Source organism: Acinonyx jubatus, chromosome A1 (assembly GCF_027475565.1).
Source record: "Acinonyx jubatus isolate Ajub_Pintada_27869175 chromosome A1, VMU_Ajub_asm_v1.0, whole genome shotgun sequence".
NCBI classification, from domain to species: Eukaryota; Metazoa; Chordata; class Mammalia; order Carnivora; family Felidae; genus Acinonyx; species Acinonyx jubatus.
Window position 1 is genome coordinate 139,445,691 of NC_069380.1, and position 22,537 is coordinate 139,468,227.

The window sequence follows — 22,537 nt, forward strand, 5'->3', positions numbered from 1 at the left end:
TTCTGTCACCCCAAAAAGTTCCCTTGTCCATTTTACATGGATCTAATTTCCATCACTTTAGATTAATTTTTCCTATTCTAGAACTTCATATAAATGGAATAATCCAAAGTATACTTTTTTCACAAAGCATGTTTCTGAAATTCACCCATGCTGTTTTGTTCTCAAAATAAATGATTAAGAAAATGAAAAGACAACTTACAGAAGATGAGAAAATATTTTTTAAATTTTTTTTTTTTTTTTTTTGAGAGAAAGAGTGTGTGCACAAGTCAGGGAAGGGCAGAGAGAGAGGGAGATAGATAATCCAAAGCAGGCTTCTCGCTACCAGCGCAAAGCCTGACATGGGGCTTGAACCCACGAACCATGAGATCGTAACCTGAACCGAAGTCAGATGCTCAATCAACTGAGCCACCCAGGCACCCCAGGAAAATATTTTTAATACATGTTAAAATATGTTTCCTGACAAACGACTTGTATCTTGTATACTTTTTTATTTATTGTATTTTATTTTGAAGTTTATTTATCAGCTCAGATATCTCACTATCGGTGCAGAGCCTGACATGGGGCTCAAGCCCACAAAGCCACAAGATCATGACCTGAACCAAAAACAAGAGTCAGATGCTTAACCAAGCCACGCAAGTGCCCCTTGTGGATGCTTTTTTTTTTTTTTTTTAAATTAAGAGAGAGTACACAAGCAAGGGAGAGGGGCAGAGAGGGTGGGAGAGAGAATCTCAAGCAGGCTTCACGCTCAGCACTGAGGTGGATGTGGGGTGCAATCCCACAGCCCTGGGATCTTGACCTGAGCTCAAATCAAGACTAGGATGCTCAACCGACTGAGCCACCCAGTCACCCCTTGTGGATGCTTTTGATATACAAAAACTTTAAATTTTTAAGAAGTTGGATGTGTCTGTCTTTACTTTATGGTGATGCCTTTGGTGTTATTCCTAAAGACACTTTTATCCCCAAAATTAGACAACTGTTGATTTATAATTTTCTGACAATTTTATAATGTTAAAATTTTAATCTAAACTTAAAATAAAATTAGGATTTTTATTCTATCTGAATTACTTTTCAAAAATGGTAGCAAATTATATCAATACCATTTAGTGATATTCTGTCCTCCTCCCCTGATTTAAAATGCCATGTTTATTAAATATTAAAATATTATAGACAAGGGTCAGTTCTGGTCCTTTTATCCTATTTTCCAGCCATGGGAACAACTGAACACTTTCGTTAGCTGTAATATTTTTTCTGTTTTGTAGCCTATGAATTCTGACTTCCCTTCTTCCCTCTCTCTCTCTCTGACCCTCTTTCTTTTTCTCTTTCTTTCTCTTTTCCTCAATGATGTGTTGAAATCTGATTATGTTTTCCAAGGTGGCCACCTTTCTCCATCATATCATCTTGATATTTGGATTTGGTGAGAATATTCTTTTTTCCCCTCTTTCCTCCCAATTTTATTGAGGAGTGATTGATAAATATAATTGTATATATTTTAAATGTACAATGTGATGGTTTGATAGAAACATATATATTGTGGAACGATCGCCAAGATCAAGATAATTAATACATACATCGCCTAGGAGAATATTTTTTATTTTAATATTGAAGTCATTTTACTTGGTGAGAGTAATGCAAAACAGGAATATTAAAGCTTTTGGGAAGCTAGCCCATTACTATCCAATAATTCAGTGGTCTTGATTTTACCAATGAAAGAAAATGAGGCACTTTTTCAAATCACAGAGGTCTAATTTGTAAATTGCCTTTCCCAGCCTATAAGTCTACAGGTGGCCCCCAAAGAATTATTAACCATTCATGGTAGTTCTTAGTAGTAATTGACTTATTTACACAAAGAATTGGTTCCCAAAATTGCTTTAACCAGACTGAAAGACTAAATCTACTTGACTTCAAATGAAGAAGACAGGTGAAAAGGGGGCATTAATCTTACTCCTGGGAAAGTTATGTTAAAATGATTTCTGTCTTCCTTCTCAAAGTAGCCATGTGTCATTGATTTTAGCCAGGAGGCAGGCATGTAAATAAACACCAAGAGAAAACCCAAACAGAATACCTTCTGAACTCAATTTTGTGGTAGGATTGAGGGTTGGAAATAAAATTATGTGGACCCTAAGTGAACACAGCAATAGCAGCTTACAAGAGGGAGTTAGAACAATGGTCTGCATAGCAATCTCTGCCCTCAGTGTGAAGTCTCCCTACGTTTCTTTCGTCTTTGGGGAGGTTTCATTCTGGTTTGTGCAAGGAGAATTCTTATATAGGATGTATATGGATCAGTTGAAGTAATGGACAAGAACACTTTGCAAAGGCTCAATTGCTTTACACACTTAAGGTGTTATTATTGTGCTTCTGAAAGTATAAGGAAGAATGAAAAAAGGTGATTATCTGCTAAAATTGTATGTTGATGGTGGGATTTTTTTTAAAATATGAAATTTATTGTCAAATTGGTTTCCATACAACACCCAGTGCTCATCCCAAAAGGTGCCCTCCTCAATACCCATCACCCACCCTCCCCTCCCTCCCACCCCCCATCAACCCTCAGTTTGTTCTCAGTTTTTAAGAGTCTCTTATGTTTTGGCTCCCTCCCTCTCTAACCTCTTTTTTTTTCTTCCCCTCCCCCATGGACTTCTGTTAAGTTTCTCAGGATCCACATAAGAGTGAAAACATATAGTATCTGTCTTTCTCTGTATGACTTATTTCACTTAGCATAACACTCTCCAGTTTCATCCACATTGCTACAAAGGGCCATATTTCATTCTTTCTCATTGCCATGTAGTATTCCATTTTGTATATAAACCACAATTTCTTTATCCATTCATCAGTTGATGGACATTTAGGCTCTTTCCATAATTAGGCTATTGTTGAAAGTGCTGCTATAAACATTGGGGTACAAGTGCCCCTGTGCAACAGCACTTCTGTATCCCTTGGGTAAATTCCTAGCAGTGCTATTGCTGGGTCATAGGGTAGGTCTATTTTTAATTTTGGGGGGAACCTCCACACTGTTTTCCAGAGCGGCTGCCCCAGTTTGCATTCCCACCAACAGTGCAAAAGGGTTCCAGTTTCTCCACATCCTCTCCAGCATCTATAGTCTCCTGATTTGTTCATTTTAGCCACTCTGACTGGCGTGAGGTGATATCTGAGTGTGGTTTTGATTTGTATTTCCCTGATGAGGAGTGACGTTGAGCATCTTTTCATGTGCTTGTTGCCCATCTGGATGTCTTCTTTAGAGAAGTGTCTATTCATGTTTTCTGCCCATTTCTTCACTGGATTGTTTTTCAGGTGTGGAGTTTGGTGAGCTCTTTATAGATTTTGAATACTAGTCCTTTGTCTGATATGTCATTTGCAAATGTGGGATATTTTTTTAATGTTTTTATTTATTTTTGAGACAGAGAGAGACAGAGCATGAGCAGGGGAGGGGCAGAGAGAGAGCAAGACACAGAATCCGAAGCAGGCTCCAGGCTCTGAGCTGTCAATACAGAGCCCAGCACAGGGCTCGAACTCACGGACTGTGAGATGATGACCTGAGCTAAAGTTGGACGCTTAACCGACTGAGCCACCCAGGTGCCCCAATAGTGGGAGTTTTTTAAAGAGTGTTCATTTCTCTTCAAATAACTACTATCAACAGTTTGGGACAAATTTTTTCCAGTCACAGTTTGTAAAACAAAACGTCTCACTTACAAGGATATAATGAGGAGTTTCTTTCCCCCAGTTCTTTGGGTCTGGCTCAAGGACTGGGTAAGCAGCTGTTTTGCAAAAGCTGGCCTCTCTTCTTTCTCCCCTTCCCAGTCTCTGCCCAATTGGCCAGCAAGTTAATAAGTCTTAATGCCATCCAGTCTTTTTGCCAGGAATTAATAAACTACAGTCTCATAAAAAAAATTGTTTAGATGTTTATGGTATGTGGATTCACACTTCAAGAACCCCATACTCTGTTTTACAAGTAGGACATTTTCGGCACTTCCTGCTTCCCCCTCTGATCTTGTGGCCTTGCAGTGCCATGGCCTTGTGGTCTTCTTCTTTGTACTCTGGTGTCATCTGTTAAGGACACTGAAGGTCAACCTCTAATCTCACTTTCTAGTAAAAAATGGTCTGTGAGGCCAAGACGAATCTCTAAATAGCTCAATGCCGTGGAATCAGGTGGAATGCTGACATGAGAGTCCTTGGAGGAGGAAGAGGATAGCACATGGGTTGACTTGGTTGACTTCAGGTTAAAATAATTGGCGTGTCCTCTTTCTGGTCTTTGTAAGGTATGGCATTTTCAAAACCACTTGGTACCGTGAGGCCTAATCTCCGCCATTTCACAAACTAGCCAGGTGGGCAATGCTAAAATAGGTATCTTCGGCCTCCTTTGTTCATAATGGGAATAGCAGTGTGTGTTGCTCCCATGTCTGTGTCATTCTAAAAGCCAATATACTAATCAATGTGATAGGGCCATATGAAGTGCAAAACCCTCTGTATTCTTTTACCGGTGATACATTTTGACCCTATGCACTGTGGGGGGGGGGGGGGGGGAGGCGATGGGCAAAGAAAGATGAGTGTCTTGAAAATCAGAGGTCAGAGCTATAGGTTTACTTTTTTTTTAATAGATAATTTATTGTCAGATTGGTTTCCATACGACACCCAGTGCTCATCCCAACAGGTGCCCTCCTCAATGCCCATCACCCACTTTCCCCTCTTCCCTACCCCCCATCAACTTTTAAAAATTCCAGTTCCAGTGTGTCTGCCAAAAAAAATGTCTACAGTGGAAAACCAAGGAGAACCACTCATCTCCCAGTTTTTAAGGTCATATGTGTGACCAAATGCTAGGAGATTGTATTCACAGTTACCTTATATACAAAATATTCCTTTTGTTGCTGCTTCTCCCTTCCGATAACTTCAGATACCCCCAAGCCCCAGGCTACAGATTCTCAAATTCCCTAGAATTGTGTTGGAGTTGACAGAATTCACCCCAAGCAGATTGTGTGGATAGACAGACAGACAGAGAAGCAAGAGTGCCTGTGGTGGGGGGCATGTGTGTCTCTGGGGTGGTGGTGGGAACATGGTAGGAGTTACTTGAAAGTGTCCGAAGATGTCTAGGAAAAATGGCTTTGGGAAGGCACAGGCAGAGCTTTTGGAAGGTTCTGCAGATGTCTCCCCACATCCATGAAGTTGGATGTTAGCACTCCTAGCTGACTACAGGCCTGGCTCCTGACCCCAGTGGGGGACAAAATAGGGGTCTGCTGATAAGTGCTTAACAATTGGTTTGGCGGGGAAAGGAGTAATAAATAAAGCCCTGATTTGTAGTGTTTGCTGGATTCTCTGGTGTAAATACTGCCCACCATGGCTGAGTTCCAGCTACCAGTGTGACGTCATTGAAATGGGGTTGGGAGGAAATGTGCAGTAACACCCCATATGCAGTATTCCCACTTAGAGATCCAGTAGACATAAATAGCTTCAAGTGCATAGATAAGAGTAGGCATAATGAAATATTTAGGAAGTGATGAGGTTTAAGTATTTATTACCTTTGTTTTTAATATAATTCATCTAACTGTATGCCTATATAGTTTAATTTTCAATAATGGCAGTGTTTTAACAACCATCTGGCAAGATTCCTGAAATTTTGACACTCACCTCTCATGAGCCCAGTACAAGCTGGTTTTGGAATTTGGGTCCAAAGGAGAAGAACAAAATGCTCAGTGTATTAGAGGAATATCCGAACTCTGAGGAGAACACAAGACTCCTGGTTCCTACTCTATCCCCTACTCTGGCAGAAGAAGTGCCCTAAATGGGTCTGAGAAAAACAAGTGGACTTCTTTAACCATCACAATAACAAAAAGTAAGACAAAAAAACCCTCCAAAATCTTTACCCTGCTGGCATAGAATTTTCATCTCACCTCATGGTTAACCCATATCCATCTAGATAGTAGGTCTGGGAGGGAAGGTTTATAGGAAGGGTGAGTTTTGAGATGGAAGGAAGAGGAGAGCTTGGGTTATGTCAAAACAGACAGAGACTGTCATAGAAGGTTCTAGAAGCCAGGTATGGTATTTGGATGCTGGATGCTTAAATTGCCAGAACTGGCATAAATTTTGAACAACATTTCCTCACGAGATTCTTATGGTAAAGAGAAAAAACCTGTGGTCTCAGAAACACATCTTATAAAATAGGTCTCCCAGAATTCAGGCCACAGTGCTGTCCCCAGCAGCCATAATGAGACACAAAATGAGAAGTGCCTGAGGCCTAGGTGCTACCAAATTGTGCCCTGCTGAGTACACATGGAGAGGAAAATGACCAAATGCCATTTCAGTACATTATCAATCCAATCTACTTCTTGAAAGGCAGCAGAGTACAAATCTAGTTCTAAAAATATCATTGTAATCTGTGGCTTGGAATAATCACACCTATCAAAGGCCAGGTTAAAATGTGTGTGTGTGTGTGTCTGCACGCACATGCTCGTATATGCAGGCTAGAGCGAGGGAATGAATACTAGTGCATATATGCGACAATAATTTTCTTTCTCTTTCCAGGTGTTATTTCTAGGCAGCAGATAAAACACGGGAGAGTGGGGCAGTTGGGAGAAGGGAGGGAACACTACTGAGTGCTCCTCAGGACCCAAGCACTGTGTGCAGCGCCTTCCGCTGCTTCCCTCACACAGTGCTTGAGAACCTCTGAAGTAGGCAGTCTGACAGCCAAGAAGTTCTAGAACTGTGTTTTAAATTGATCTGCTGGAAACCAAAGACCCTATGCTGTGCTGATGCCATGCCTGTCCTTCACAGATTAGAACACAGAAGTCTGGAATTGGGTCATCCTCACCTCACGACACCCAACACAAGAACGGTTCCCAGCACAGAAGGGAGTCCACAAATGCTTGTTGAATACAGTAATTTCAGAACAATGAGTTAACATCTGAGTGTTTGTCTTGCAGCGTGTCAGTTGGGAAGAAACTCCACAACTACCCCAGGTCCAGTGATACTCCTTAAGTCGACTCAGAAGCAGATAATGGGAGACACCAATCCTTGTATTGTATTAACAGCTACTGGTTTACTCATAAGTGGCACTGCTTGTCAGCACTCTTTGGCACGCTGTGAAGTCAGGTGACTTTTGATGATAAGGGTGTGTTAGACTATGTACCAGACCATATCTAATTTTGCCTTTGGGGTACAGGGATGCTTCTCACTCTGAGAAAGACCTAGAGGAATATGTAAATAGCTGCATTTACAAAGATAGAACTTGGTGGTGGGGGGTGGAGGGAGTAATTTTGTGCTACAAAATTATTTACCAGGGGGTTCCTTTAGACCATCATATTCCAGAGGGTGTTTAAAATATGAATTAATATGGGGCGCCTTGGTGGCTCAATTGGATAAAGTGATCAACTCTTGATTTTGGCTCAGGTCATGATCTCATGGTTCGCGGGATCAAGCTCCGCACTGGGCTCTGCACTGACACTGTGGAGCCTGCTTGGGATTCTCTCTCTCCCTCTCTTCTACCCCTCCCCCACCCCCATCTCTCTCAAAATAAATAAATAAACTTAAAAAAATATGAATCAATATGACTCAATATTCCCCAGGCTGGAGCCACCATCTAGGCCAGCCCAGTCCCTGTGCAAAGGAGCGCTGAGCTCTCTCTCCCTTTGTCCTCCTTTCTCTTTAGGTAGAGAAATGTCCCTTCGACTAATCTCAGGAAGCCTGGTGAAGGGACAAGCTGGCTGCCCCCAAGAGGGGAAGTTTGAGTGCAAGAATATAGACTTGAGTGCAAGAATATAGGGGAAACAGAGGGGACTTGTGGAGGGATTTGTGGCATCTGCTAAGAATGGGGCTGCATACCCAGAGGACGCCCAGCACCAGGAAGGAGACCTACCCTTGGGACTGTTTGCCTGGGGCTCCTGTGGGATTTTGAGGGAGACAGAAACAGAGGCCTCACAACATCAGAGCCCCCACCTGTTTACATTAGCCGGTTTCTACCACCCAAGGGGGTAAATTGAGCTGCATATTTGATGATGAGGAAGCAAAGTGGAATGTGAGAATCCTCATTACTGACGTCAAGCTTGCCTTTCATTTTATTTATACCCATGACATTGTGACACAGGATCTAATTTTCCATTGTATTTTTTCCTCCGTTAGGGCCCGAGTGATGACAAATGATTTTGTGCATGAGCCTGGAAAACAACATTTTAAATTCAAAGCTAGGGACCCTGCAGGATTCGGTGTCTATTTCTAGCTTACCACCCGCCTGCCCCTCCCTCGAACCTCTGTACTGACCATTGAAATGTGCAAAAGGCACCGTACTCCTACAGGGCAGGACTGCCTGAGAAGTCAGAGCTCAAGGCATCCAGGTGCCCACTCCTCTCTGGTGACAGGCTGTTCCTTCATGGCATGGGCGCTGGCAGGAGGCCAGGGAGCAGTGGGGCTGCACGGCAGCCTTGGCTCAGAGCCCTGGCTGCTGTCTGGGCATGAAACTGGGCTCTGGCACCAGGAGCATGGTTCTAGCTTTCTGACCCAGAACTGCCTGTGCAGCAACTACCCCGCCTCTCAAGCCCTGGTGGGGCCCGTGCCTTCTGCCCCTCAGGCAGGACAGGTTTAGGAGCAGAGATTGATCTGGAAGGAATGGCAGGAGCAATTAGAGGGTGCTGTGGCAAAATTCAGTAATGTCTCCATGCACAGAAACAGCCTTTGAGGGTGTGCCTAAGACGGAGGAAAGAATGGATGTGTGTCCACCAAGTGGACAGAGTGAACTTTACCCCAGTTGCTTGGTCTGCTGTGGAGTGGACTAGGGGCCTTGGCCCTATCAAAGGTCTCCCTCCATGACCTCCCAGGGCCTCAAATCCAGACACAGTATCTCTAATGTGGGGTCCTCTTCCTACCCTAAAATGAAATGAAAGCTCCACCTGGGTCCCAGCAAATCTGGGCCTCTGGTGGGGCCTCCTGTCGCCAGATTTTCAACCATGTTTTTCAGCCTCTGACCCCAGAGTAATCTCAACTTCCTTGTACTCAGTTCAGAAGATGTTTGCTATTCGGGATTCTGATGCAGAGGCTTGATAAGAGAGGCCTCAGGCCTTCTGAGTTAGTAAACCAACAGAGTCCAAGGATTTGAAAACTGAGAAGCCTAAGGACAGCCACGCCCTGAGAGGTGGCACAGTGCCAGCTCCTGTCACCTGAAATCTTCCAGGATATTTAGAAATGGGTGTTTGCGTGATTTTACTACATTTACTTTGGATGTCTTGTTCGATTTGTTTTTGAAACAAGGGTTTCCCATAGCACCAACAAAATCGGATCTGTGTTTTATTGAATCTACTGGAGTTCCTATGCTTGACTTGGTTTTGCTTTCTAGCTCTGTGTCAATTTTCTCAGTCAATTTAGGTAAAACTGGCACAGAATAAGCTGTTGTGTAGAAATACAGTGTGGGAAAACGAGAACATCTTCTAACCTGCCCTGATATCTCACCCCTAACTGGCCTACAGGTGTGAGAGCTGCTTGGGGAGGAAGGGGCTGTCTTCATGTGCAACAGCTGGGGGGCCAGGCCTTTACAATTCCTTTTGCAACAGCCCAGCTTAGACCAATGTTGACAGCCTGTGTATGTGTTTTCAGCTAGTCTCACATGCTTCCCATGGGTGATTGTGTCAAGTGCTTCCTACTGGATGCTAGGGGTGGAGGTGAGGGCTAAGGGCAAAGGAGGTGTGAATTAGAGCCATTTCCATCACCCAGAAAGTACACAAGTAACACAAGGCTATGGGAAAGAAAAGTTTGGTAGTAAGGAAACACTAAGTGGACTCCACAGGCTCAGGGTATAACTGGACAAGCTCTAGGTTTCATACTGGGATGCTGGTGTCACTTAGTAATCCCTTTCCCAAGGTTCATTGGAAGGTGGTTTGGGACAGGTGCATGAAAGGTGTTGCCAGATAGTCCAGGGTGCAAATGCTTCCTTATTAGCTCTGTGATCTTGGGAAGGTACTTAAACCTTCTAGGCTTCAGTTCCCACGTCTGTAGAAGGGAGGTACTGAGCCTGTGACATAGGGTTAATGTGGGAGGTGAATGAGATTAGGAAAACAAACCATGTCTGTAGCACTGAGCACATAGTAGGGATTCCCTTCTTGGACTGGGGATCAGAGAACCCCACAGAAGTCCTGCTTTTAAGTCTTAGCCCAGGTGGGTGCTTCACTTCTCTGAATTTTCTCTGTGACAGATGCAGAAGTTGGAAATCTGTATGCTGACTGAGGAGATATGATTGTGCTGATTAAGATGTGCAGTGAAGAGAGAAGTGAACCCCATGGCTCAGCGACACAGTGTGGACAGAGGAATGAATGTCTTCATGAACAAGTGTTGGAAGAGAAGACCTGAGGAACCCAGAAACATGGCTGGCCTGATCCTCACCATGCTGTCCAAGATAGAGCTGGCTTAGGTGGGGTGCCTCTGCCAGGACTGTTTCTGCCTTAATCCTGCCTTGAAGGCTCAGGTGAACCTGATTTTGTCTTGGGGTTCAGGGAGGGAACATCAAGATATGGTAGAGGATACATAGGACACTTTACCCTGAGCCAGAATCCCCGGGACAAGACCCTAGCCCCTTCTCCTGACTCCTAACCCCCAGCTGCCAGCTACCCACAATCCTCTGGGTGTCTTCCTGTGGAAGGTGAAGACTCAGCTAGGAAAAGAATTGAGCGATACTGTTGTCAAGGGGGATTTCACAGGGGTGTTGCATTGGCCACTGGGAGAAAAACGTGTATTAAAATTTTTTTCTGAGGAAATTGAAATCCAAACATCTGTCTAACCAAGCCTAGATGGAAAGTGAATCTTGATTCCATATTAAACACATTAGTCCTGAAAGAGAAGGATAAGTCCTTACGTTAATAGGAGCAGTGAGGCTTCTCTGCAGGTTTTAGAGTAGTTCTGAGTAAAAAACAAGAGTGGTCAGAATCCATTAAGAATCTGAAAATATAGTATAGCTGAGAACTCTGCTCTCCTCCTTTACTAAATTATTTATCTGGGCTACTGATAATTAATTTCCCGAATTCCCTAGTTTCCCCACCCTCTCATTTATACATGTGGTTTCTCAACAATGGACAGGGAAGGGAGTCTGAGACACAGGGAGTCATGGGTGGTCTATACTCTGGATGGCGACTAATTGAGACTTGGCTGTCTTTCATGATATGCCTTTTATGGATGGAGGCAAAAGAAGTACTCAGTGATCTCAAGGAATACTCCAGGGTCTCCCAGCCAGATTGGCTAGGAAAAACTGACCAATAAGTAAACATTGACTGAGTACCTACTCTGTGGCAGGCACAGTGTAAGGCTTTGGGTATACATGGTCCCTGCCTTCACAGAACTCAGTCTGGTGAGGAAGGTAGATTTTTAAACAAATAAACACACCAACTTGCATAATTTGCAGATTGTGATGAATGAGTAACTACTATGAGACAGTTAACAGTGGGGATATGATACAGATAGGGGAGTTGGGGTCAAGAAAGTTCTCTCTGACGAGGTGACAGATAAAGCCTAGAACACTGCTTCTCAAATTCCAATGTGCATCAGAATCACCTGGAGAGTTTGTTAAAAAAATAAAAAAGGTTCTCTGGGTACCCTCCCCACCAGAGTTTCTGATTCAGTAGGTCTGATGTGGGTCCCAAAACTCTGTGTTTCTAATAAATTACTGGATGATACTGAGATTGCTGGTTTGGAGGTCACACTTTGAGAACCATGAGGCTGGAGGATTGGTAGGAACTAGCCAGGTAAAGAGAGTGGAGGGAACACCAGTACAACAGAGGGGGCAGCATGTACAAATGCCCCAGTGTGGAAGAGATCTTGGGGGCTTCAGGTAATGGAAAGTGTGTCTACAAGGCAGTGAATTAGTGAACCTGTAGTGATGAGGTACACTATGTTAGAGGTGTACCTGATGAGGTAATGTTAGAGAGGAAATTAGTTAGAAATTTCCTATCCTGATACTCACTCCAACAGAAACACTCCAGGGGTACTTTGTCTAAGATTAATGGTTCCATTGACCCTTGGAGATGTCCTACTGCAACATGGGGCTAATGGAATAGTGCTGACCCTGAGACAGTGTGAAGATTCAAAATGGTGAGGTATGCAAAGGGCTGAGCACAGAGCAAATGCTCAGTCTATTCTCGATGTCTGTCCTCCCACCTTCCCTGACTCAAAACTTGGCCCTGTCTATAGTTTAGCTATAAGAGGACATGTTCCTGAATTTGTGCTAAGGTGCTAACCTATAGCTTCAAGCAAAAAGAGTTAATGTCGAAGTGACCCATGGTATCTAAACTGGGATAAGGTTAAATAGTTGGGTATAGATAAGAAATCTGGACACCACTTCCAAAGAGCAGGTGTGCATGTGTGTTTTCTTACATCTCATGCAATTCATAAATGTCACGGATTTTAAATCAAAGAAAGCATGGATTGGGTTTTGGAGCCAAAGTGCACAGTTGACATTATGCCAATTCAATTTAGACCACATTTACTCAGTGCTCACTCTGTGCCAGGTGCTATTCTAGGTGTTGGGAAGACAGAAGTAGGTGATCAAAGCTAGGTCCCTGCTCTTGAAGAGCTTCTACGCTCACTGGGATATGGGCGTATAAGTAACGTAGAGCAATGGGATAAAAGCCACAACAAAGATCTGTACAAGGGCAATAAAAACTCAGGAGACAGCAGTTTTGCTGGGGGGTAGTCAGAGAAAGTCAGAGACAGAAAGTGACATCAGAGCCAAGTCTAGAAAGGAAACATCTAGAGAATGAGCAGAACTGAAGGATAGATGAACAAACCTCCTTTAAGAACTTTTTTGTTATTGTTTTAAGCTCTGACCTAAATCATCATTATGAGCTTCTAGAAGATACATGGCCACATGGTGTTGAATTTGATTTAAAATATTGCATAAACTATTATATATAGAAACACATATGGAAACAATCTGAAAATATTTCTCCTCAAATATAGTGCCATTTGCTTTTATGAATTTGCTATTTCTGGATGAAAAAGTGAAATATGATTTGATCTTCTGAGAATCAGAAGAAACTGTATCGCCCTCCCAAGTAAAAATCATTTTGGTGGTTAATTCATTCATTTATGTAGTTAGTCAACAAACATTTAGTTAGAAATTTCAGTTTTTTGAAGCACTGCCATTGAGGCCATTGAGGGGCAACAAAGATATATAAGATACTGTCCTGCCCTCAGGATTCCTCAGGGGTTTAGAAGTGAGAAAAACACCTGAATGCAAATAATTCTAACACAAGTAGGTGACAAGTAATACGAGTGAGTACAAATAAAATAATCCAAGTATCTTGAGGAGAACAAGCTATCTCTTGATTGGAATAGTCATAGAAAGCTTGAGAATTTATGGACAAGCAATTTGCGCTAGGGATTTTATAATGAGAAGGCATTGGACATATAGAAACCAGGGCAGGGAAGATATTTCAGACAGAGGTAGATTTGTGAACAAAAAGGCTGGGAGATCACTGAGAAATGGCACTTTTCCATGTTTACAAGTATGATTTGGGGAAAGAACTGGAATAGGTAGATGTCAGCCTCACAGTCAAGTATGAACTTGATTCCACTGGCTGTGACTTCTTAGAATTTGAAATGCCAAGCATCTGTCACTAGGTTTCTTGTACACTTGTTTTAGTTGGTATCTCAGGCCTGACCTTCAACTTGGCATAATTTCATCCAGCCGATAGGATATATTTTAAAAAGTCAGTCTGTCACATATGGACCCGCAAATGTATGGCCAACTAATCTTCGACAAAGCAGAAAAGAGTAGCCAATGGAAAAAAGGCAGTAACTTCAGCAAATCGTTCTGGGGGAATTGGACAGCGATATGCAGAAGGATGCAACTGAACCACTTTCTTACACCATACACAAAAATAAACTCAACATGGGTGAAAGACCTAAATGCAAGATAGGAAACCATCAAAATCCTACAGGAGAAAACAGGCAGCAACCTCTTTGACCTTGGCTTCAGCAGTTTCTTACTAGACATAAGGGAAATAAAAGTAAAAATCAAATATTGGGACTTCATCATGGTAAAAAGCTTCTGCACAGCAAAGGAAACTATCAACAAAACTAAAAGGCAACCAACAAATGGGAGAAAATATTTGCAAATGACATATCACATAAAGGGTTAGTATCCAAAATCTATAAAGAGCTTATCAAACTTAACACCCCAAAAACAAATAATCCACTGAAGAAATGGGCAGAAGGCATGAATAGACACTTTTCCAGAGAAGACATCCAGATGGCTAACAGACACATGAAAAGATGCTCAACATCATTCAACATCAGGGAAATACAAATCAAAACTACAATGAGATACCATCTCACACCTGTCAGATGGGAAATTAACAACATTGGAAACAGCAGATGTTGGAGAGGATGTGGAGAAAGGGGGACATTTTTGCACTGTTGGGAATGCAAACTGGTGCAGTCACTCTGGAAAACAGTATGGAGGTTCCACAAAAAATTGAAAATAGAACTACCCTCTAACCTAGCAATTGCACTTAGGTATTTATCCAAAGGATACAAAAATGCTGATCCAAAGGGACACATGCACCCCAATGTTTATAGCAGCACTATCAACAATAGGCAATAGCGCTATCAACAATAGCCAAAATAGCCAAATTTAGGGAAAGAGCCCAAATGTCCATTAACTGATGAATGGATACAGAAGATGTGGGATATATATATATATATATATATATATATATATATGGAATACTACTCAGCAATCATAAAGAATCAAATCTTGCCATTTGCAACAACGTGGATGGAACTAGAGTACATTATGCTAAATGAAATAAGGCAGGCAGAGAAAGATAAATATCATGATTTCACTCATATGTGGAATTTAAGAAAAACCACAGATGAACATAGGGGAAGGTAAGGAAAAATAAGATAAAAACAGAGAGAGAGAGAGGCAAACCATAAGAGAGTCTTAAAATACAGAGAACAAACTGAGGGTTGCTAGAGGGCAGGTGGTTGGGGAATGGGCTAATTGGGTGATGGGCATTAAGGAGGGCCCCTGTTGGCATGAGCCCTGGGTGCTATATGTAAGTGATGAATCACTGGGTTCTACTCCTGAAACCAATACCACACTGTATTTTAAATAAGTTGAAGTTAAATAAATTAATTTAAAAATCAGTCTGTGTCTGCCAATAGTAATATAATCACAACGTGGCTCCAAATTGCCATAAAGGCCAGGAACTGAAAGTAGGTCTTATTCTTCAGGAACTTATGATTCCATGTCTGGAGTTTGAAAGAGAAGGGTTTCGTATTAGAGTCCCTTCAGGAAACAGATGAAGTCTTTTCCTCCACAAGTGTTGACAGGTGTAGTTACAACAACAAGGGATGGTGCAGTATCCATGAGCTAGTGAGAGTTGTGAAGCTGTTACCATCTGTAGGCTGATGGTAACATCCTTAGGACAGGGGACATAGCAAACATTGGAACTTGGAAAGAGCTCTGTGCTGCCATGGAGTCACATAGCTACTGCCCATGTTGTTCCTAATGGCTAGAGGGCAAGGGGCACATTGCTTCATCTGTACAGCCCACCTCCCAGGGCACAGGGTAGGGAAGGAAGGATGTAAAGCCCATCTGGAGGAGCAGACAGAGAGTATCCAGCACAATCCTTTTTAGCTTTAATATTTCTATGATTCCAAAACCATCCAAACTTCAGTAAACCTTCATTTAACAAATCTGTTCCAAAAACCAATGTTGTTCTCAGAAATTTATAAAGAATAAGAAGTACAGGGAATTGATTAGGTAGAGAGATGAATGGGTAGATGGTGAAGGAGTCTTTGGCTGAGATAGTTGACTGAGTAGTAACTCAACCAGATTGCAAGGTTGGTGAACACAGGGACAAGGCTGGTCTTGTACATTGTCAAATCCTCGATGCCCTACAATGTGCCTGGATCTTAGTATATCCCAATAAATGTCTGTATGACTGATGTGATAGATGAAACATCAAGAATACCAAGCAATGTAAAATGTGCATCTGGGAGTCTCAGGACAGGAGAATCCAAAATTAGGGTCAGGAACTAACACTTTGGAACTAGGAGAAGAAGGTGATGACTGTGTCTGGTTTTCTGCCTCTTTAGGTCAAAGCTTCTAGCACCCCTCAGGGAACAAAGGTATTGGGAGATACAGAATGGCCTTTTTGCTTTGTTTAAACAATCTTTCCATCTTTTTCAGTCATTTGAAAGGACAACATTATAACTCCTGCAACCCAACTTCAATTAATTCATCTATTCATTCAGTGAACATTTACTAAGTGCTTATTTTGTGCCTGGGAATCCAAAATTAAGACAGATACAAACTCAGCCCTCAAGGAGCTTAGTCTGGTAGGAGCTACAGATGTGGCATTAGGAAAGTATAGTACTTGTGTTAGCTGTGGGGAGCACGGGCCACTGTGGGAGAAATAGGCGAACATCCTACACAGGCTGGAGGTCTCAGCCTAGGAAAGCTGAGTCCTGAAGCACTTTTCCATCTGTTTACTTTATCCCTGGCATCGCTCCCCATCCCCCAATCCCCAGTAAGTAAGGAAGTAGTAAGTAAATAAATGACACTTAATAAAAATTCCTAGCTGAGGTAACACTTTGATTTGGATGCATTCACATCAAAGTGCTATAAGCCAATCCGTGAGCACAGGTGGGGAGTTCAGTCCTTCCTCAACTTAGAGAAGAGAAGCAAGAGGTCAGGAGAGCACAGAATGGGCACCTGGATTGAAAAGAGGAGAGGACAGGTGAAAAAGGGAGGCAGGGGGCCTCACTGACTTCAGAATTTGGAGGAGGCTATTTAACTTGAACTGTTGACAAACAGGTGGACAATACATGAGGAGGCTTGTTTGCTTACTTATGATTGCAGGTTTGTTTTTTAGCTTCTAATAACTGAATGTAGGGTACACAGTATTAACACTGGTCCACCTGATTTACAAAGGCTCATGGCTGACTTCAAAACATGGACAGTTCTCTTACAAAATTGCTTCATTCCCAGAGGTTTTGTTAATTGGGACATTTCTTGTCTTTAACTTGAGTATTATGCTAGCAATCAAAGGAAAAACATAAGTTGGGGAGGAGGAGTGGAGGGTAGGGGGAGAAATAGAGTGTTGGTAAGAATCTAAGGGCAATGGCTTTTTAATTTATCTGTATCTATAGTTTTATATCCAAATTTTTATTTTTATTTATTTATTTATTTATTTTTAATATTTTTTTTTCAACGTTTATTTATTTTTGGGACAGAGAGAGACAGAGCATGAACGGGGGAGGGGCAGAGAGAGAGGGAGACACCGAATCGGAAACAGGCTCCAGGCTCTGAGCCATCAGCCCAGAGCCTGACGCGGGGCTCGAACTCCCGGACCGCGAGATCATGACCTGGCTGAAGTCGGATGCTTAACCGACTGCACCACCCAGGCGCCCCTATATCCAAATTTTTAAAAGCCTGCTAAGAATTTGATTGAAATGCATTTTAATTCTTAAATTTGGAAACAAAAGTATTTTTTAACTACTACTCCCTGTCTCTATCTCATTTTTTTAAAGGAGGAATAATCTTCCAGCCCCAGAAAGTTTTCCTGGGTTAAGAGTGTGTGTGTATGTGTGTGTGTGTGTGTGTGTGTGTGTGTGTAGAGCTGTCTTTCATCTTCCGTTAAAAACATTACTTTTGTTAGGGAGTAACTCTCTATTTGTCATCTCTAAGGGGTTGAGAGTTTTGATGTCCTTGCCTGGAAGAAATTAGGCTGGAATCAACCTCTGGCTGGAGGGCAGGTTGTCTTACTTTCCATCTGCTGGAGTTTCCTTTGTGCACTCCTCTCTGTGTTTACTCTTGAAAGTCTTTGAGGCTGGATCCTTAGCTCTCCTGCTCAGTGCTTCCTTTTGTATCTATGTATTGACAATGGCTGAATCTTTAGCTTCAACCCAAACATTTCCCATCACCTGCAGACCTCTTTCCTCTTACCTACTAGATATCTTTCCTCTGTGTTCCATAGACACCTCAGATCCAACAGACTCAAACTGTCACTGGAGTGCTTGCTTTGAGTAGCACCGGCCTTAGTGGGAGATACTGCATCTAGCAGTCGCTCACTCACAGCCCATTCATTACCAAGTCCTATTCTATTCTATCTCCTAGTGTCTTTCCTGTTCTCCTCCTGCCCTTCCATTCCTAACACCCTTGATCTTCAGGCTCTTTTCAGCTCCTTCTGAATTGTTATTAATTATTTTATTATCCTCATTAGTCTTCTCCAACCCATGCTTTCCTCCACCAACAGATATATCTTGGTAATGTGCAAATTTCTATGTCTTTTCCTGTAAAATCGTTTGGGAGTTTTCCATTTTCTAGCTCTTCCTATCAGTGGACAACTTGTTAAGATAGTTTCATTCTCTTTGGTGGTTTTCTTCCTTCTGTATGACCTTGGCTCCTGAGGTTCTTTGCTGGCAACTGCTCTTCTGCTTGACCTATAACAGTTGGCAGGTGCAGAGTGTGGGTTCTATGCCCTTGCCCTCTTCCCCGTTCTGATTATATGGCCTCCTTTGGTGACCTTATCTAGTCCCATGGCTTCTGGTGGGAGCTACACACTGATGACTCCCAAAGTGATGACTCCAGTCTGCCCTTTCTGCTGAGCTCAAGACATATAGATCCATCTGCCCCCTTGACAAGCTCATTTGTATATCTAATAGAGACTTGAACTGAACAAGGCCAAAGCAGGGCTATTGCTTTCCCACCCATTCTTTTCCTGCTCTTCTTCCACCTTTCCCTATCTCAGTAAATGATACCTCCATCCCCCCAACTGCCCAGACAAAAAACTTTGGAACTATTGTTGCTTCTTCTCCCCTCACTCCGCTCCCCACATGTACTTCATCACAAGTCCTGTCAGCCTTACGTTGAAAATGAATGCATCCTGAAGCCAACACTTCTAGTAGTCCGCACCGCCTTCTCCCTGGTTGTCCCCAGCTCTTGGTGGCTCACTCCAGCAGCCTCCTACTGACCTACCAGCTTCCACCCTTGATTGCCTAGGATTGATTCTTTACAAGGTGGTCAGAGTGATTTTCCCAAAAGTCATATTGTGTTTCTTCTCTGCTTAAAACCATCTCAAGGCTTCCCGTTGCATTTGGCTACACTAGCTTCTTGTCTCTCGAATTTGCCAAGCTCTTTCCCGCCATGAGGATTTTGCATGTGCTATTCCCCTGTCTGGCATCCTCCTCCCCTACATCTTTGCATTCCCAGCTCCATGGGGGTAATTCACGTCTCGGTTCAAATATCCCTTCCCAGAGAAGCCTTTTCGGACCTCCCAAACTAAAGTGGCTTACCCTTCAGTCTCTTTCTATTGTAGTAATTTATTTTTTTATATTCATATCATAATAAAATGATCTTTTATTTTCCTTCTTTTTCTTGTTAATTATCTTTCTTCCCTTCACTAGAACATAAGCATCATGACAATATGGATTCATGTTATTGACAATCTATTCTTAGCACCTAAAATCATTCCTGGCATGTAATATTTGGTCAGAAGTATCTGTTGGGTGGATGAATGAATGTATAGTTGATGCTTGAACAACACAGGGATTAGGAGCACTGACACCCCTCTCTCCCTCCACACAGTCAAAAATCCACTTGAAACTTTTGCTCCCCCAAAACTTAGCTACTAATAGCCTACTGTTGACTGGAAGCCTTAATGATAACATACACTGTTGATTAACATGTATTTTGTATGTTATATGTATTATATACTGTGTTCTTATAATGGAGTAACCTAGAGAAAAGACAGTGTTATGAAAACAGTAAGGAAGAGAAAATATATTTATAGTATACTATACTGTATTTACTGAAAAAAAATCTATGTGGAAGTAGACCCCTTACAGTTCAAACCCATATTCAAGGATCAACTATAAAATTGAACAACTTTGCCTCTGTTAGAAATACCTCTGGGAATGCAAGCTGGTGCAGCCACTCTGGAAAACAGTATGGGGGTTCCTCAAAAAACTAAAAGTAGAACTACCCTATGACCCAGCAATTGTACTACTGGGCAATTATGCAAGGGATACAGGTGTGCTGTTTTGAAGGGACACACGAACTCCCATGTTTATAGCAGCAATATCAACAATAGCCAAAGTATGGAAAGAGCCCGAATGTCCATCGATAGATGAATGGATAAAGAAGAGGTGGTATATATATATATATATATATATATATATATATGTATATATATATAATGGAGTATTACTCAGCAATCAAAAAGAATGAAATCTTGCCATTTGCAACTACATGGATGGAACTGGAGGGTATTATGCTAAGCGAAATTAGAGAAAGACAAATATATGACTTCAATAATATGAGGACTTTAAGAGAAAAAACAGATGAACATAAGGGAAGGGACACAAAAATAATATAAAAACAGGGAGGGGGACAAAACAGAAGAGACTCATAAATATGGAGAACAAACTGAGGGTTACTGGAGGGGTTGTGGGAGGGGGGGTGGGCTAAGTGGGTAAGGGACACTAAGGAATCTACTCCTGAAATCATTGTTGCACTATATGCTAACTAATTTGCATGTAAATTTTAAAAAAGAAAAAATAAATTAAAAAAAAATATCTCGGTAGCAGGGGGCGCCTGGGTGGCACAGTCAGTTAAATGTCTGACTTTGGCTCAGGTCATGATCTCACAGTTTGTGGGTTCAAGCCCCGTGTTGGGCTCTGCACTGACAGCTCAGAGCCTGCAGCCTGCTTCAGATTCTGTGTCTCCCAGTCTCTCTGCCCCTCCTCTGCTCATGCTCTGTCTGTCTGTCTCTCTCTCAAAAAAAAAAAAAAAATTAAAAAAAAGAAACACCTCGGTAGATAGATGATAGATATGTTGGGTGTGGTATGAGTATCAATGAAGAGTGGGAGAGGCTCGGCTCTCAAACACACTTAAATGTGTGGCAGCTACTTGACAATGTGGCCTCTCCTCAGATACAAGTGCAAGGCTCTTATTGTTAATGTTTATGACCCCCTGCTAATAAATAATAATAGGCGATATTTTACTGATAACACTGAACTTCCGAGTCTACATTTAATCTTTGCAAATTTGTAATTCCAGACCACAGGGCTAATGCGCATCCATGTGATAATTTGCTTTTCCTCTCTCCTTCTGTCTTGAGCCATCCTGAGGGCAGGGATCCAGGCTGGAGAATGTCTGGACTAGAATTATGTAGGAGATGTGTTTGGTTTCCTCAGAGTAGCTTTGGTTGAATATGTGTGAGATTTCAATCTGATGAGGAAAAACGGGCTAGGATGCTGAAACTACTCATAGATTAGAATGAGGGAGGCCACAGGTGACCTCAAGTGTCCTCTCAAAATCTGTTCCTGTGTTGTCAGGAGGACAGTTAGGTACTGTTTGTGTATTCCCTTGGTTCAGGATAGGGATAGTGGCAATGGGATAATGCTATGCCCGCTAGATAGAAGAGTTACAAAAGGAGTTTAATACATGTATTGCCAGTGACATTGATGATCACGGAAGGCAAACCATAGACTTCATTCTTCCGGAGATGACTCAACACTGGTAGCACTTGATTGTTCTGGTCTTTTGTATTGTGGCAATCACAGAAGCACTAGCTTGTCAGCAACATCAACATCTTCAGTCTTCAACGAATGACCAATGACATGTTCAAAGGACCCTAAATGGTGCACCTCTGTAGACTGGGAACTCTGTGCCTTTGGTTTCTTTTATTTTTTCCCCTTCTCTTTTTTCTTTCTTTCCTTTGTTTCAGTTCCCGTTTCTGCTCTTTCTGCCTCCTGTCTTTCCCCCCTCCTTCCTTCTTTCTTTTCTTTTTCTTCCTCCCTTCTTCCCTCTCTTCTCCCTCCTTCTCTTCCTCTTTGAAAATTATACACTACTCCACAATACCCTTCAAGGTGCATGACGGGAAATGTCCAGTGGGTTATGTTTGGGCTCAATTTTGCTGTATTATCACAGGGATTGAAGAGAAAAGTTTTAAACATGAGGCATTCAAAGACACTTAAAATCTAATAAATATGTGCAAGCCCTCAGAACCCTGGCTAATAGTTTTGAGACACTGATTTTATGCGATATCTTGGGAACCATAGACAACCTGCTGGCTGCCACAGGCATGTGCTGTGTGCAGATAGCCTGCTAGGACTTCTTGAGCAGCTCTTTTGGGAAATCCCCACATTTACAGGAGAAAATATGGCTTTCATTTTTTCCTTTATAGATAATCAGAAAAGGGATTCAGAGCATTCAGTGTCTTTGCCTTTCCTCATTGTCTCTTTGTTGCTGTTTTTCTCTTTCTTGTTTTTTTTTTAATCTACTTGCTTTACTTTCTCAAAACATCTGTATTTTTTGCTCGGGTCAGTTTACCCTGCGTTTTCCAAACTGTCTTTTCGCTGGCTGGGTTATTTTTGTCTCAGACTTCTTACGTTCTTCTGTTGCTCTACCCCCACCAAATCTCAGTCTGAACTTGCCCTTTTACCTCCTGATGTCTTTGCTGCTTTGCTTTTCCTTGTCTTTACAGGGCCCGAAAAGGCTATGAGTATGACATAATGATGGATTTTGCTGCCAATTTAAATGACCTTAGCCCTTCTACCTTTTGCC

At 42.2% G+C, this 22,537-nt stretch overlaps 1 long non-coding RNA gene across 1 annotated transcript in view; it reads left to right on the plus strand.

The window, feature by feature from the left end:
* The window catches only part of LOC113593738 (uncharacterized), a 46,425-nt gene extending 31,775 nt beyond the window's left edge, over window positions 1-14,650 (plus strand). The window contains exons 4-6 of the long non-coding RNA XR_008299238.1: window positions 5,568-5,818; window positions 6,508-7,074; window positions 10,160-14,650. This is a non-coding gene — a long non-coding RNA (uncharacterized LOC113593738). The remainder of the gene's footprint in view (window positions 1-5,567; window positions 5,819-6,507; window positions 7,075-10,159) is intronic.
* Window positions 14,651-22,537: the final 7,887 nt, after the last annotated feature.